General features: G+C 43.1%; 1 protein-coding gene across 1 annotated transcript in view; it reads left to right on the top strand.

Moving 5' to 3' along the window:
* Positions 1-14,317, top strand: part of LOC117546212 (zinc finger protein 239-like) — a 111,933-nt gene that overhangs the window by 69,887 nt on the left and 27,729 nt on the right. The window lies entirely within an intron of this gene.

Raw genomic sequence — 14,317 nt, 5'->3', positions numbered from 1 at the left:
GTCGGTGATTTTTGCCGGCCGTCTTTCCTGCGACGGCAGCTTTTCTGTATTTCCTTTCTCCTGTAATATGACTTGATCGCTTTAAACTCCGCACACTGAGCTCTGATTGGTCAGCAGGCAGTGCTTTCACTGAGTTGAGCTCTTAGCCTGCAACCTAACCTGGTCCCGACCAGGTTAGCCGCTAAGCATAAGTTACCATGGAGATCTAGCCTGCTAAAAAGAGAACCAGCTTCGTAGGACCGGAAAGCCGGAGTTTCCCCTGAATTTAGCCGCTAAGCGGAAATCCTGCTTCGTAGTATACCCCCCTGGAGAGACTGATTGTAGCCTGATGTGTTGTCTTGGGTAAATAACAAGGGTAACACTTTATTTTGATAGTCCATTAACACTCTATAAGTCATCAGATGACATTTAGTAGCATGTCAACAGCGTATTAATCAATATTCAACCTTACTATCTGTATATTGTGTCAACATCTTCAAAATTGACAATCAACTACTCAAAATCAATCTGTCAGTTGAAAGTCAACAGGGTCATGTTGACTATCTGTTGATAATCTGTTGAGAGTCAAGATGTCAACTAAAGATTACATTAAGCATCAGTTGATGATCAACAGATAAGCAACTTTAGAGTTTAGTTGACTATCTGTTGATCGTCAATTAATCTAGAGTTGACTATCAGTATACTTTTAGTAGGCATTCTCCACTAAGCGTTTGTAGGCATGTGTTAGGACTATCCAATTAAAGTGAAACACAGTTGAGAACAGTAGAAAGTCTATAACCTATCAACAGAACACATTCATCCACTAATTATATGCAACAGACATGGGAATAAAGCGAAATGTTTTTGCACAACTGATCACAAACTTTATTTATTCATTATGTATGTAATGTTTGAGTTAGAAACACCTGTTCCTGTTTTATTTGACTAATATATAAGATAAATACAGAAGCCTAATGCATTCACTTGAGAAAAAAAGGTTTTTCACAATAACTCACAATCTACTGATAGTAAGGTTGAATATCGGTTAATAACCTGTTGCAAAAAACATGTTGACAGTCAACAGACACTTTTTGTAAAATCTATAGATCAACACTTGAGATGTACCTTATATTCTACTGGCAGTTAGTTACATGCATGTTACTTGTCTGTTGAAACAGTGTTGTTGAATGTCAACTGATGACTTGTAGAGTGTTAACTATGGACTATCAAAATAAAGTGTTACCATAACAAGAAACACAGTTTGAGGACAAAGAAAACATAGGTGTTAATACTATACGTTAAATAACAATGTTATATTATCAAGTTACGAAACAGCATAGCGTTTGTTGCCCAGTCTCTAACATCATTAACCCATTGTTGGACTTTGTCCTCAGGGCATCCAAGCTCTTCGCAGGTGTCCTTCATTTTTTGAGTCTCACCCTCCAACATTTTGATTGTTTGTTGTAAAAAAGATGTTGCAGATACAGATGTATTTTCAAGATTTTCACCCAAATTTCCATAACTTTTCATGTCTTGAAAACAGTAATTAATCATTCAAACTTTTCCAGACCTGCGCAAGCACTCAGTGTCCAACACTTTACCAGCTTGGACAATTATTTGTTTGTGACAGGTTTGCACATTAGCCTTACAAATCTAATCTTGTCATGCCTATGCTTACATGGCCAATTACCTTGACATATCTCTTGGCCAACACGACATTAAGGTTTTCCTGCTTCCGTCTGTTCCATCCCATTGCATGGACAGTCAACATGTCATTGCGAGCTGTTTTTAAAAGTAAAATTGACAAGCAGATAATATAACTTGGGTATTTGGAAATCAACTCGTAAAAACTCTACTACTGTTGAAACAGACTACATCAAAGACAAAGATAAAGTAAAGTAAGAGATGGATAATAACTTCAAGACAGAATTATGTTGGTCTAATGACAAGAGGACATACCATACCTGTCATGTACTTAGTTGTGATGGCACAACGTGACAGAAAGCTGTTCACCATCTCCACTTCTTCCCTAATCTAACAAATACACATATATTATATGTCATAGATGAATTAAAAAAAATCTTACAATCACAATCATATAAGAGTGGGCCTACCTCACACTTTGTGGAATGGGCCTTGGCATGCATGACCGAGAGAAACGGTTGCATGCTCAGCGAAGGTCACAGTTATGGCATTGTCTTTGCCACTTTCTCGAGGTAGGGCCAGTATTTACAAGCAATATCTGTGCAATAAAAATGCACGTTTGTAGCTTGAAACTGCATTTGAAGGAACAAGGGGTAGGCAAATATTTCTCCTCTGAACATGTTGAGAGCTTTCAGTAGCACTCCATGTCTACATACAGCTACCTCTAACTCCTCTTCATCAAGCCTGCTGGCTCTTCTTGCTGTCTCTCGAGCAGCTGACCACTGGCTGGTACCACATGTACCTTTTCCTGGGGTCTACAATTAAAGACATTTGAATGTTACACTCTCAAAACAAGTAAAGGCTAGAAAAATGATAGAAAAAAAAATGTTGTGCTTACACATTTTACATTTGTTCTGACTTTGTCAACAAAGTCTGTGACAGCCGAGTCTTCCATGATGAACGGCCCTTTAAAAAGTGGTTCATCGATCCTAAATTCAAAAATAAATATTCAATTCATTATTATCATCATTGATAGGCTACTTCTTAAATTCAATTGACATACAAAAAATATGTACCTCTGTGACTGTCAGAAACGGTACTGTTTCCTATTCGCATCCACTGACACAGCCAAGATTTTGGGAGTACAAGCTGGGCATTAGAAGAGTTCCTCACACGTCATTTTCTGGCACTCGTACTGGCAGGCCATATACTCCAGAAAGCTCCTTTGGAAGACATCTCCATGGATTTTTCTTGTCTGGAAGTTTGAGAAGCAAAATTGTTACCTTACACATGTCAGAATAATACGAGGAAACAGGAAGACTTTCACAGTGGTTGGAGGCAAGAGGGGGGCTATTAGGAGTATCCCTAACACACGATATCCTGAAAAGTGAATGTCAGGTTAGGATTGGCAGATGCTGGAAGAGAAGGAACATTATTTCAGCTTTTGTCATATTATGCACCATGACTCTATACAGTACAATACAATACAGAATCCCATTTTTTCCCACAGAAGAGCACAATGTTTTTCATCATACAAATTGTGTTCTTCAGTAAAGAACAAAAGTTGGTTTATGATATGTTTGATCTTATACAGTATGTCCTACATCTACCAGTGCTAGGTTTTTAGCTCTAATGTAACACTAGTTAAACTACTTTCAGTAACATTGTAAGCTTTTCAATTTAGTTATTTTGACATAAACATATTTCCAATCAACATATTTCATCTACACAAAATAAAATGCATCCTTTCACAATGCCCTCTACTTATGCAATACTCAGTGAAAGTCATCTTACCCTCCCATAATGCTGTGTCCTCCGATCCAGCATCTGTAAAAAGGCCTGTCTGGACAAACCTGGTGCCACAGTCTTCAGGTCCTCAAAAGATTTGAAGACATCCGTGGAATATAACGTGTCTCAGTTCACAGAAGCTGGCCAGTAACCGCTTCGAATGAGGTTTCCCCAATCAGGTGTCCATTCGTAATGGCATGTGTTGCACACCCTCTTGGGGAGATGCAAATCATAACGCCCTAATAACAAACACAGTTTAGTAAAAACAATCACATTCATTACCTGTATTAGGTTGACAAAAAGAACACTTAAAATCATACCATTAATTCAGACGAAAATGACAGGCCTGCCTATAGACTCTGTAACACCTTCAGGGTTACACGAGTGTGAAGGCCTACCAGTGGGCAGAAGACAATCTGTGAAGAGGGGTTAAAAATATGTCTTAAACTACCAGCACATTAGGAAAGTTATAAAATAACCACTTGGGGCTAAATTGTCTTAAGTGAAATAACTTTGTCACGATCTGTCTGTGTTGTGTTTTGTCTTTTTCTGTCTTTGGTTTCCTGTTTTATTTTGAAGAAGTGTTCACCTCCTGTTTTGCCTGTTGGTTTCTGTCTGTTTTCCCTCCCTGATTACCCGATTGTGTTCACCTGGTGCCCCTGTGTTTCCTCCTCCCTCCTCACCTGTCTCTTGTTTGTTTGATTAGTCATGTGTGCATTTAGGTTCTGTGTTTTCTATTAGTCTTCGTTAGTTCCTTGTTGTAGTTGGACGTTGTTCACGGGGTGAGAGTTCTGTTTTGTCCTAGTTTGTTTCATTTAAACCTTGAAATAAAGGTATTTTTTCTGAGAAATCTGCTTTTGGGTCCTGCCTGCTTCGCTCATCCCTGACAGAAGGAATCAACCTAATATGGGCCCAGCAGATCCTTTTGAGCAGGAATTATTGGATTTTTCCTTTTTTTTGGCTAACTGCTCTGATCGATGGAGGGGAGCGTCCGGGGTTCAGCAGCGAGAGGCAGCTCTGGCAGAGGCGTGCCAGATGGCTACGGAGAAGCCAGACTTAGTGAAATTCTTACCTGGCTGGATTTTGGATTTCCTCTCGGTGTGTTATCCCCTGCCTGCTAGCCCCAACACATTATGACACCACACGCATCGGTGTGTTCCGTCTGGAGTCAACCCTTGCTTCGGCCCCAGCGGCCATGGTTCCAGCCCCAGTTCTGGCCCCAGCAGCCATGGTTCCGGCTCCAGTACAGGCCCCAGCAGCCATGGTTCCAGCCCCAGTACAGGCCCCAGCAGCCATGGTTTCAGCCCAAGTTCTGGCCCCAGCAGCCATGGTTCCGGCCCCAGTTCTGGCCCCAGTAACCATGGTTCCAGCCCAAGTACAGGCCCCAGCAGCCATGGTTTCCGGCCCCAGTTCTGGCCCCAGCAGCCATGGTTTCGGCCCCAGTTCTGGCCCCAGTAGCCATGGTTCCAGCCTCAGTCCTGGCCCCAGCAGCCATGGTTTCGACTCCAGCCCCTCGTCTCCGGCCGACGCCAGCTCCCCGTGCCCTGTCGGCATTCAGGCCGACTCCAGCCCCCCGTGTTCTGTTGGCGAACCGACCGTCTAAAGTCTCCTCTCAAGTTCCTTCTCAAGTCCCCTCTCAAGCCACATATCCAGCTCCCTCTCGAGTCTCCTTTCCAGTCACCTCTTGAGTCTCCTCTCAAGTTCCCCCTCGAGTTCCCTCTCAAGTCTCCTCTCAAGTTCCTTCTCGAGTCTCCTTTCAAGTCACCTCTCGAGTCCCCTCTCGAGTCCCCCCTCGAGTCCCCTCTCGAGTCCCCTCTCAAGTCCCCCCTCGAGTCCCCTCTCAAGTCCCCTCTCGAGTCCCCTCTCAAGTCTCCCCTCGAGTTCCCTCTCAAGCCTCCTTTCAAGTCACCTCTCAAGTCTCCTCTCGAGTTCCCTCTCAAGCCTCCTTTCAAGTCACCTCTCGAGTCCAGTCAAGTAACCTCTCTAGTCCCTTCCCAAGTCCCTTCTCTAGTCCCTTCTCTGGTCCCTTCCAGAGTCCCCTCCTCTAGTCCATTCTCTAGTCCGTTCTCTAGTCCCTACTCAATTCCCTTCTCAAGTCCCTCCTCTAGTCAATTCTCTAGTCCCCTCTCCAGTCCCCTCTCGAGTTCCTCCTCTAGTCCCTCCTCTAGCTCCTCCTCTAGTCCCTTCTCGGTTCACCTCTCTAGTTCCCCCTTGGGTCCCCTCTCGAGTCCCCTCTCTAGTTCCCCCTTGGTTCCCCTCTCGAGTCACGTCTCAAGTCCCTACCCAATGTCCTGGTCCGTTGGAGGTTCCGCTGGGGGTCCTGCCAACTCCATGTCCTGTCCCGTTGGAGGCCCCGCCGACTACTCCTCTGCCGGGGGTCTTGCGAACCCTATGTCCTGTGCCGTTCGAGGCCCCACCGTCTACTCCTCTGCCGGGGGTCCTGCCAATCCTATGTCCGTGCCGTTGGAGGTTCCGCTGGAGGTCCTGCCAACCCTATGTCCTGTGCCGTTGGAGGTTCCGCTGGGGGTCCTGCCAACTCTATGTCCTGTCCCGTTGGGGGTCCCGCCGACTAGTCTCCTGCCTGGGGTCCTGCTAACCCTCTGTCCTGTGCCGTTGGAGGCCCCGCCGACTACTCTCCTGCCGGGGGTCCTGCCAACCCTGTGTCCTGTCCCGTAGGGGGTCCCGCCGACGACTCTTCTGCTGGGGGCCCTGCCAACCCTATGTCCTGTGCCATTGGAGGTTCCTGCCAGCTCCATGTCCTGTCCCGTTGGAGGTCCCGCCAACTACTCTCCTGCCGGGGGTCCTGCCAAGCCTGTGTCCTGTCCCGTCGGGGGTCCCGCCGAGGACTCTTCTGCCGGGGGTCCTGCCAACCCTATGTCCTGTGCCGTTAGAGGTTCAGCTGGGGTTCCTGCCAGCTTCATGTCCTGTCCCGTTGGGGGTCCGCCGACTACTCTCCTGCCGGGGGTTCTACCAATCCCATGTCTCTTTCCGTTGGAGGTCCCGCCGTCACCTGTCTTGCCGGGGGTCCTGCCAACTCCTGGTCCTCTTCCGTGGGGGTTCCTGCCGAAGCCTGTTCCACTGGCTCCGGTTCCTGTTCTGCCGACACCGGGTCCTGCCCGGCCTCCGGAGCTGTCTGGTCTTCGCCCTTGAGCCCGGCCCCCTGAGAGACGCGGTCTTCGCTCCTCGGGCCCGGCCCCCTGACTCTTCCTTGGATTCTGCCTTGCCCCCGGGCCATCCGCCCGAGTCCCCCTTTTTTAACTCTGCCTTGCCCCCGGGCCGTCTGCCCGAGTCCCCCTTTTTGAACTCTGCCTTGCCCCCTTCCGGGTCCTCCGCTGTGCCCCTGGGCTGTCAGCCCAAGCCTGTCCTCCAGACCCCCTCCACCCACCCTGTTGGCCCTAGTTTTGTGTCCCTCCTCCGGTCCCCCTCCACCCACTCTGCTGGACTTTTTTTGGGATGTCTGGGATCCGTCCCTTGTCACGATCTGTCTGTGTTGTGTTTTGTCTTTTCTTTTTCTGTCTTTGGTTTCCTGTTTTATTTTGAAGAAGTGTTCACCTCCTGTTTTGCCTGTTGGTTTCTGTCTGTTTTCCCTCCCTGATTACCCGATTGTGTTCACCTGGTGCCCTTGTGTTTCCTCCTCCCTCCTCACCTGTCTCTTGTTTGTTTGATTAGTCATGTGTGCATTTAGGTTCTGTGTTTTCTGTTAGTCTTTGTTAGTTCCTTGTTGTAGTTGGACGTTGTTCACGGGGTGAGAGTTCTGTTTTGTCCTAGTTTGTTTCATTTAAACCTTGAAATAAAGGTATTTTTTCTGAGAAATCTGCGTTTGGTTCCTGCCTGCTTCGCTCATCCCTGACAACCTTGGTGTCTCAAAGTGAACATGTAATTTGTCTTGACTAGTGACATTGTTGGGGGAATGAATTAGAAATATCCTTCATTGAAGGACTCCCTGTTATGAAGGGTGTGTATGCTGTGTTTAGAAATGTCACAGTCATGACACAACCATTCAAGGGGCATGCATTCTCTGCAGCGAAGGACCGCAGGAGCAGAGCAATGTGAGCATCTCCTTTCCGGTACATAGTTGAAGACAGCAAGCTGTCCAAGTGATGGGACCTTGCCTTTTGCCACTCCAATTAGGCAGCACTTTGGAGCAGGCACCATGAGGAAGAGGTTGATCAACAAAAAGCTGCTGCAATTGCTGAATCTCATCTTCTGGTAACAAACAAAAAAGAAAATGTTCAGCATCACAACAGCGTACTCATATTGCATCACGTATTCGTTTGATGTTATGTTGACACATTTCCTAACTTTCAATGATAGTAAATGTCATCCTACCAAAAAGCTGAGGGGGTACTGCAGAGGTTGCTCCAGCTGGTTCCACAGTCACTGGACTGTCAATGGCAACAGTTCTGGCTGAAAAATAATAATTATAATAATAGATATATTGATAACAGATAATAATTACAGAGAACAGGAGGCAATCGCAGGCAAATGTTATGCATTAAAAGAGTTCTAACCAACTCTAACTATTTATTACAATGGCCTATTTTTATACGGAATAATATATTTGTTCAATACCTCTCTAAGCTGAAACATGCTGTACCAATCATGTTGCGAACAATCAAAACAAAAACGATATGTTAATCATGAATACCTGTATACATGCACAAACCTTTAGTACGTCGGCAGGTTGCCCCACTTCTGTCCCTCCTTTTTAGAGGACGCCCCTGAGCATCTTTGCCTACCCAGCTGATTCTGCTCCTGCTAGATGCTGCTCTGGCCCTGTCTTCTTTCTCCTTCAATAAAGTAGTCATGCATTTTCACAACAAGCTGCTTTTCATTCCCAGTGTATTCCTATTCACTTACAAGCATTACACAATTACAAGCACATAATCAATAAACCTAATCAGTACATCGGGCACAAAACCAATACAATTGAAATTAAACAATTTACCTTCAGTTGTTTACAAAGTAAATCGACAAGGAAAATGGCGTCTTCTAGCTGTTCCTCGCCTTGTTTAGCAGCCATTTCAGGAACTAGAAATCAAAACACACACAGGTGTGTGTGTGTGTTTGCGTGCATATAAATACAAAAGAGAAAGTGGTAAAGAGACATAGATGAAGATGGTTAAAATGGGGAGAAGACAGGAAGAAATATAGGGAATATAGCTCTGAGGAGGGAGAAGAGAAGAAATTGAAAAAGGCTCTTAAAAGTGCTGTTTGATCTTGCTTTGGTTTGGTATCTGTTGAAGGAAAAAAATACAGTGAACACTTTAGAATGCATGACAATTTACAATCTCACATATCATCAACAAGCTTTAACATTGGGGGTAATTTACGAGTTAAGCACTAATCAATCAGGGGCGGACTGGAACAAGGACAGCTCTGAACGTTTTGTCCTAAATAGGACCACAACAATCAGCGTGCACTGCAGTAACAGTCTGTAGATGGTTTTCATGACATTTCTTCACAATACTATTAGTTGCCACTGTATGCAAGTATGACAGCCACAATAGGCATTTTTCCAAGCTTTGTATATACAGTGCCAAAAGTATTTAACTCAACATTTTCTTACATTAACTTTTTTTCCAACACAGCATTTACATTGTTAGCAGTTATGTTTTGGTGTAGGCTACTTCTAAAGGTAATTATTCTAAAGGTTCTTATTATACATCCATGGTCTGTTGTAGTTTGTTTATAGCATAATGTTAGCATTTTGCTTCTGGCCATTAGATTTATGATTCGAAAATTATAAAAGTAGGGTAGATATGTGGAGATTATCCGGCTGAACAAAACGTGCATTTATCAAGCAGGTTCGTTTTCCACTGATCTTATTTCGAGCTATTTTCCAAAATTCTATGGAGAAATCCCATTGACTCTGAGACGAGGGAACCAATAGTTGTAAAATGCTAACTCACTTCCGGGTTGTAGGACTCATCACTGCACTAAATCTCCGGTCAAGTAAAGCTAATATGTGTTTAGCTAGCTCGTGCTTTAAAAAAAAAATGTAACAACAACCGATTTACTTGCGATAAACATTAAAATATTGGAGGCATGCGGTGCAGCACATTACCTGCTTGGCGAAGTCAGACAGAGAGGAGGTTGTAGCAGATGTCCGGTGCGTTCATCGTCATCGGATAGTAATCGGTAGCATGGTGTTCACTTACTACGCGACCGCACAACGTAACGTACAGTAATTCCACAACCACATAAATGGATTAACATCGATTTAGCTGGTGCAACACAAATAAATAAATGAATGAATCTACTGGTTTCATAATTCGAACCAAAAGTGGTGCATTTTGCACTATTTTTTATTTATCTTTATTTATTTTCTTATTATGTCCTATTTATATTATGTTGCACTGTTGGAGGAGCTCGGGATCTAAGATTTGAAATGCCAAAATGTATACTGTAGCTAGCATCTGATAACAAAAACCCTTGAACCTTAGTGGTGTTTATTTTTCACGGAGTTCAGTTGCTAAGCGATCACACAACGTCACGTGCGGTATTTCCACAACAACTGAAATGGATTAACATCGTAGCCTTTGTTTCTGCTAAAAGAGGTGTCGACCAGCTAGGGCCACAAGAAAATCAGCGAAATCGAGTGTGACGATTAAAAAACAAATTAAAAACATCTAATTTTGACAATAAAAACCGACCAATAGGTGCGGTAGAGCATTTGCTTGGCACTTTCGGGTATTTCTCCACTGGTTGGGCCATGCAACACAGTAGAGGTTTCTCAATACTCAAATTTCCCCTCCTCGACTCCTATCCTCGACTCCTATCCTCGACTCCCCTCCTCGAGACTTGGTGCCGCCCACAGGAGATGCGAGCGGAGGACTGAGGAGGGGAACCGAGGAGAGAGGAGTGGAAGCAGCAGGCGGTTAGAGAAATGAGAACTCCTCTCCTCTGAGCGGTCATTTTAAAGAGACGTCCATTAATGATGACAGGAGGCACAGCAGCCCTCTGTCTGATGGACAGATGTGTTCATGATGACTTATATATTTACTTTTAATTCATTCACAGTGCGGTATAATGAGATAATAACAGGCTACAGATGCGGACATATACACACACATATATTTATATAAATATACAATTTCAGAATCAAACAATGAGAGCACTCTCATAATAACGTAACACAAACAGAGACTGGATATATCTCCTCTTGCTCTTAAAACTCATTTCCCTGCTTCTCGTGGTTTCCTTGCGTCCCTCCATGCTTCCCTGGTGGGAGGGACTAAACGCAGGGAAACGACGTAAGTGAGGAAGCAAGGATTTCATTTAATCGACCTGAGAAGCAGCCAGTGTCTCCTCGGTTAGAGCTCCTCCAGAGAGCCTCCTCGATGCTCGGTCCTCGAAGTGCATTTAGAGAAATGAGATGTCCTTCAACATGGCGCGCTGAAATTCATTTCCGGGTCACTACCGGAGGACCGAGGAGTCGAGGAGGGGAAATTTGAGTATTGAGAAACCTCTCCTGTAACGGTCACGTTTGAAGAGACGAAACCGTGACATATTCACGTCTCCCAGCATGGTAAATCGTCACATGTTCACGTCTTGCCGTGATACCGGGTTGGTTTAGACGGTTGGAAACTATGACAATGGTGCTGAGTCTTTTCAATAAAATCTGGAGAGAAGGAGATATGCCAAGTTTGTGGAAAACAGCAGTCGTGTTACCATTCAATAAGCCAGGTTCAATGTAATTCGAACATTTGAACTGTTGGATACAAACAGAAGGACGATAGCTCATATATGAGACTTCAAAGGTCTTTTATTTTGAAACTGTACACCAGATTGTCCAGATTCTCTCTGAGTGATTAGATGGGGTGTCCTGCTATCACCCTGAAGTAAAAATAAGTCTTTGATACTGGATAGTTTTTGTTTTATTCTTATTTAAAAACAGAGGGATGATAGCTCATATATGAGACTTCAAAGGACTTTTATTTTGAAATTCTACATCAGATTGTCCTGATTCTGTGACTATATGGGGTGTCCTGCTATCACCCTGAAGTGAAATAAGTATTTTATTGACTTCGAATGACTCTTTGATTATGGACAGTTTCCATTAAATAATAATCAAAATATAGATGGACAATAGATCTAATTTGAGATTTTAAACAGCATACATTTTAAATAGTCACCCAGTGGAAATGTCAGATATGTCTTCATAACTGTATACTTACATGTTACATTCACTCAGTTATAATGTGGTAGTTATACGTAGTTTGTTTTAAATTATTATTGATCACATTATATAGTACATATTTCTTAATTTAAGCTCCAGTATAGCCTATATGAATATGTTTGGTGTGTTTTTAGGTATATTTGTTATTGACCGAGTAAACGCTTTTATTTCGAAGCCAGTTTTTACAGGCCTCTACCGTAATGCATAGGATATTCGCGCACCGCAATACAACATGCGGGCTGGCTTGACTGTGTTTTCCGAAGTGGGGGCTGGCTTGACCACAGTCTGTTTACCCAGTGTTTCCTGACATTAAACGTTTGATTTCACCTTGCTATGTGTTTTTAACGTATATTAAAAAACGAGGACATTTCCGGGGACAGTTTCAACCGGGGACAGGCCAATTCAAACGGGGACTGTCCCCGGAAAACGGGGACGTCTGGTCACCCTACCATAGGCTCTCACATGTACTGGAACAGAAAGGGCTGCTGAGTAGTTTTCAGAGCGGATTTCGTAAAGGGCGGTCCACAATAGATGCATTAGTAAGAGTGAGTAATGATGTGGGAAAAACACTGAAAATGAAAGAGATAATGGCAATAGTGTACTTTGACATTGAAAAGGCGTATGACTCTATGTGGAGGGATGGATTACTGATAAAATTGAGTAGAATGGGTATTGGAGGGAGAATGTACAATTGGGTAAGGGCCTTTTTAACAGACAGGACATTTAGAGTAAAGGTTGGAGCAGATATGGAGTGGAGACCATTACGTTTGCCAAAGCAATCCCATTTAGCAGTGTTCCCCCATGGCTTTTCCCAGAAGCTAACATATATATGAGTATCATAGAAAGAAAAAAAGAGTGGCAAATAAAGGAAGTGTAAATTAAAACAAGTATGTATCTGAACAAAAACATTTACAATTACCTCAAAATGTACATAGATGTTTCTCAGAACAAGGAAGAGTGTGTTGGAGTTGGCATATGCATCCCAGACTTTAAAGATCAGACGCTTTTGTCAAAAAGAGCATCTGATCAATTATCAGTGTATACAGCAGAAATGCTGGTAGTAATAATAGGATTACAGTGGGTTGAAGAGGTCAGATCAGATAGGGTAGTGATATGCACAGATTCATTGTCCATATTAAAAAGCATAAAGTCAACAACAACTGTCAGAGAAGACATTCTCATAGAACTTAATCATAGCCTGTTAAGACTTCACAGAGGCGGTATAGATCTGCAGTTTTGCTGGGTGCCTGCACATGAGGGGGTAAAAGGGAACGAGTGTGCTGATAAATTAGGAAAAAGTGCACAACAAAAGGAAATAATATTACCATCTCAACTTGGAAAAGGAGAAGGAAAAGCAATAATTAAGAAAATAGGGATGGAGATCTGGCAGAAAAGGTGGGAGAAAGGCAAAGAGTATTATAAAGTTCAAAAGACAATTACAATTCATATTTTTAAAGAAAGAAACAGAAGGGAGGAAATCATGATAGCTAGACTCAGAATAAATCACACAGCATTGAATGGTACGCGGTATATCATGGGGAAAAGTGACAGTGGCAAGTGTAGGAACTGTGGAGTTAAAGAAAATGTAGAACATATCTTGTTACATTGTGACATCTATAAAGCTGAAAGAAAAAAACGAAATGCTAAAGTGATAGAGGCAGAGAGGGAATGGAGTGTGGTTGGTATTTTGAGAACAAAAGGAAAGGGAGTAAGAGCTACCAAAAAGGCACTGTTTACCTTTCTGAGTGAAACTGGGGTAGGACAAATAATTTAACATTAGGTCAGGAAAGATCATAGATTTTTATTTTGTTTTGTTTTATTTATTTTATGTTTTCTGTTAATTTATTTATGTATTGATTAGATCATAGATATATACGTCCATGAGTTAAGAGATGGAATGATATGAGGATTCACACTCATGTACAGTAGGTGGCGGTATGCACCTTTAAAGTTGTTTGCAATCCGCCAAAAACCGGAAGATGCTGTTCAATATAATGACATCTTTAATCAAGTTCATCCAAGTATGGGAAAATCTTTGTATGCAGATGATGGGGCTTTGCGGGCAAAAGGCCGCAATGTAGCACATGTTGGAAAGAAAATACAAGCTGCAATAGTTGAAGTGGAGAAATGGACAAATAAATGGGGATTCAAACTGTCAGTAGCTAAGACGCAGGTCATTTGTTTTACAAAACGGCATAACATTGCTCCTATATCGTTAAAATTGTATAAGCAACCTCTTGAACAGGTTAATACAATAAGATGTCTTGGTGTTTGGTTTGACGGAAAGCTAACATGGAGCAATCATATAGGAAAAGTTCAAAATAAATGTAAAAAGGTCAACAATGTACTTCGGTGTTTGGCGGGACAGGAGTGGGGAGCAAGTAGATCATCACTTCTGAATATATATTGGGCACTCATGAGACCTGTATTTGATTATGGATGTATAGCGTTCATGGCAGCAGCAGAATCAAACCTTAAAAAGCTGGATGTCCTACAAGCTCAGGCCCTGAGAATATGTAGTGGAGCTTTTAAAACATCTCCAGTATCAGCAATACAGGTGGAAATGGGAGAAATGCCTTTAAGGATAAGAAGAGTGAAGTTAATGTTGGCATACTGGGTAAACCTTCAGGGGCATAGTGATAGTCATCCTGCGAAAAGTATCGTGAAAGATTGCTGGGAGCACAATGAGTCACATTTAACAAGTGTTGGATGGATTGCTGATGT

This window comes from Gymnodraco acuticeps, unplaced genomic scaffold, assembly GCF_902827175.1.
Source record: "Gymnodraco acuticeps unplaced genomic scaffold, fGymAcu1.1, whole genome shotgun sequence".
NCBI classification, from domain to species: Eukaryota; Metazoa; Chordata; class Actinopteri; order Perciformes; family Bathydraconidae; genus Gymnodraco; species Gymnodraco acuticeps.
The sequence above is the reverse complement of the archived record's forward strand: the minus strand, read 5'-3'. Positions and strand labels throughout refer to the sequence as shown.